Source organism: Arachis ipaensis, chromosome B6 (genome assembly GCF_059453495.1).
Source record: "Arachis ipaensis isolate K30076 ecotype BB chromosome B6, ASM5945349v1, whole genome shotgun sequence".
In the NCBI taxonomy this organism is placed as follows: Eukaryota; Viridiplantae; Streptophyta; class Magnoliopsida; order Fabales; family Fabaceae; genus Arachis; species Arachis ipaensis.
The window spans coordinates 100,387,283-100,390,920 of NC_142441.1; the positions used below are offsets into that span (position 1 = coordinate 100,387,283).

The window sequence follows — 3,638 nt, forward strand, 5'->3', positions numbered from 1 at the left end:
ACCAACTCTCCTCTGTCCACATCAATCACAGCTCTTGCTGTGGCTAGGAAGGGTCTTCCAAGGATGATGGATTCATCCTCATCCTTCCCAGTGTCTAGGATTATGAAATCAGCAGTGGTGTAAAGGCCTTCAACCTTTACTAACACATCATCTACTTGTCCATAAGCCTGTTTTCTTGAGTTGTCTGCCATCTCTAATGAGATTCTGGCATCTTGCACCTCAAAGATCCCAAGTTTCTCCATTACAGAGAGTGGCATTAAGTTTATTCCTGACCCTAGGTCACACAGAGCCTTCTCAAAGGTCATGGTGCCTATGGTACAGGGTATTAAGAATTTGCCTGGATCTTGTTTCTTTTGAGGTAATTTCTGCCTATCCAATGCATTTAGTTCATTGGTGAGCAAAGGAGGTTCATCTTCCCAAGTCTCATTACCAAATAATTTGGCATTCAGCTTCATGATTGCACCAAGGTATTTAGCAACTTGCTCTTCAGTAATGTCTTCATCCTCTTCAGAGGAAGAGTACTCATTAGAGCTCATGAAGGGCAGAAGGAGGTTCAATGAAATCTCTATGGTCTCTAGATGAGCCTCAGATTCCTTTGGTTCCTCAAAGGGATACTCCTTATTGGTCACTGAACGTCCCAGGAGGTCTTCCTCACTAGGAATCACGTTCTCCTCCTCCTCTTTGGGTTCGGCCACATCATGTAAGGCTATGGCCTTGCACTCTCTTTTTGGATTTTCTTCTGTATTGCTTGGGAGAGTACTTAGAGGGATTTCAGTGACTCTTGTACTCAGCTGGCCCACTTGTGCCTCCAAATTCCTAATGGAGGACCTTGTTTCATTCATGAAACTCACAGTGGCCTTAGATAGATCAGAGACTATATTTGCTAAGCTAGATGGATTCTGCTCAGAATTCTCTGTCTGTTGCTGAGTGGATGATGGAAAAGGTTTGCTATTGCTAAACCTGTTTCTTCCACCATTATTAAAGCCTTGTTGAGGCTTTTGTTGATCCTTTCATGAGAAATTTGGATGATTTCTCCATGAGGGATTATAGGTGTTTCCATAGGGTTCACCAATATAATTCACCTCTGCTATTGCAGGGTTCTCAGGATCATAAGCTTCTTCTTCAGAAGATGCCTCTTTAGTATTATTGGATGATTCCTTCAATCCATTCAGACTCTGAGAGATCATATTGACTTGCTGAGTCAATATTTTATTCTGAGCCAATATGGCATTCAGAGTATCAATTTCAAGAACTCCTTTCCTCTGAAGCGTCCCATTATTCACAGGATTCCTTTCAGAAGTGTACATGAACTGGTTATTTGCAACCATGTCAATGAGTTCTTGAGCTTCTGTAGGCATTTTCTTTAGGTGAATGGATCCACCTACAGAATGGTCCAATGATATCTTTGATAATTCAGACAGACCATCATAAAATATATCCACGATGGTCCATTCTGAAAGCATGTCAAAAGGACACTTTTTGGTCAGTTCCTTGTATCTCTCCCAAGCTTCATAGAGGGATTCACCTTCTTTTTGTCTGAAGGTTTGAACATCCACTCTAAGCTTGCTAAGCTTTTGAGGAGGAAAGAACTTGGCTAAGAAAGCCGTGACCAGCTTATCCCAAGAGTTCAGGCTATCTTTAAGTTGAGAGTCCAACCATATTCTAGCTCTGTCTCTTACAGCAAATGGGAAAAGCATAAGCCTGTAGACCTCGGGATCAAGCCCATTGGTCTTAACAGTATCACAGATCTGCAAGAATTCAATTAAGAACTGAAAAGGATCTTCTGATGGAAGTCCATGAAACTTGCAATTCTGTTGCATCAGAGAAACTAATTGAGGTTTCAGCTCAAAATTGTTTGCTCCAATGGCAAGGATTGAGATGCTTCTTCCATGTAAATTGGAGTTAGGTGCAGTAAAGTCACCAAGCATCTTCCTTGCATTGTTGTTATTTTCGGCCATGTCTCCTTCTTTTTCGAAAATTTCTGTCAGATTTTCTCCAGAGAGTTGTGCTTTAGCTTCCCTTAGCTTCCTCTTTAGAGTTCTTTCAGGTTCAGGATCAGCTTCAACAAGAATGTTCTTGTCCTTGTTCCTACTCATATGAAAAAGAAGATAACAGAAAATATGGAATCCTCTATGTCACAGTATAAAGATTCCTTTATGTGAGAAGAAGAAGATATGAATAGAAGAACGAGAATCCAAACACAAGGGTGAGGAGTAGGTTCAAATTCTTAGATGAAGAGGGGTGTTAGTAAATAAATAAATAAATAGAAGGAGGTAAGGGAGAAGAATTTTTGAAAATTAGATAAAATAAAATAAAAGTATTTTTGTTTTATAATTAGAATTAAAATTAAAAATTCAAAAATTAAGAAAGGAAAAATTAAATCAAATTAAATTAAATTTAAAACAATTAGTTAATTAAAAAGAAATTTTGAAAAAGAGGGAAGGTGATTTTCGAAAATTAGAGAGAGAGTTAGTTAGGTAGTTTTGAAAAATATATGATTGAAACAAAAGGATAGGATTAATTGAAAAAGATTTGAAAATTAATTTTGAAAAGATAAGAAGTTAGAAAAGATTTTGAAATTGATTTTGAAAATATGTGATTGAAACTTATTTTGAAAAAGATTTGAAAAAGAAATTTAAAAATATTTTATTTTGAAATTAAAGTTGATTACTTGACTAACAAGAAACTAAAAAGATATGAGTCTAGAGTTTAAAGATTGAACCTTTCTTACTAGGCAAGTAACAAACTTAAAAATTTTGAATCAATCACATTAATTGTTAGCATTAATTTTGAAAATATGAAATAAAAATAAGAAAAAGATTTTGAAAATAATTTTGAAAGGTTCGAAATTATGAAAGGAAAAAAATTGAAAAAGATTTGATTTTTGAAAAAGATTTGAAAAAGATAAAATTTTTTAAATTCAAAATTTGATTTGACTCATAAGAAACAACTAGATTTTAAAAATTTTTGAAAAAGTTAACTCAAATTTTCGAATTTGATGAGAAGAAAAAGGGAAAGATATTTTTTTATTTTTGAATTTTTAATGATGAAAGAAAAAAACATCAAAAAGACTCAAAACATGAAAATTATGAATCAAAACAAGAAAAATATGCAAGAACACTTTGAATGCAAAGATGAACACCAAGAACACTTTGAAGATCATGATGAACATCAAGTATGTATTTTTGAAAAATTTTCAATAAAAGAAAACATGCAAAACACCAAACTTAGAAATTTTTTAATATTTAGACACTAAGAAATTGAAAATGCATATGAAAAACAAGAAAAGACACAAAATAAGAAAATATGAAGATCAAACAAGAAGACTTGTCAAGAACAACTTGAAGATCATGAAGAACAAGAAAGAGACTCAATGCATGTGTTCTTCGAAAATTTAAGAAAAGTTAAAAGTATGAAATTGACACCAAACTTACAATTAGACACTAGACTCAAACAAGAAACATCAAATTATTTTTTATTTTATGATTTTGTTAATTTTTTTTGGTTTTTTTTTTTGAAAATTATTTTGGGAAGAACGAAAAAGAAGAAATTTTTTTTTATTTTTCTAAAATAAGAAATAAAAAGCTTAAAATTAAAATAAAATTACCTAATCTGAGCAACAAGATGAACAGTCAGTT

The 3,638-nt window shown here is 33.4% G+C and overlaps 1 non-coding gene across 1 annotated transcript; it reads left to right on the top strand.

Moving 5' to 3' along the window:
* Window positions 1–1,457: 1,457 nt before the first annotated feature.
* On the top strand, window positions 1,458–1,565 carry LOC148561946 (small nucleolar RNA R71). Its single transcript, XR_015886619.1, has one exon. It is a non-coding gene; the product is annotated as a small nucleolar RNA R71 (small nucleolar RNA).
* Window positions 1,566–3,638: the final 2,073 nt, after the last annotated feature.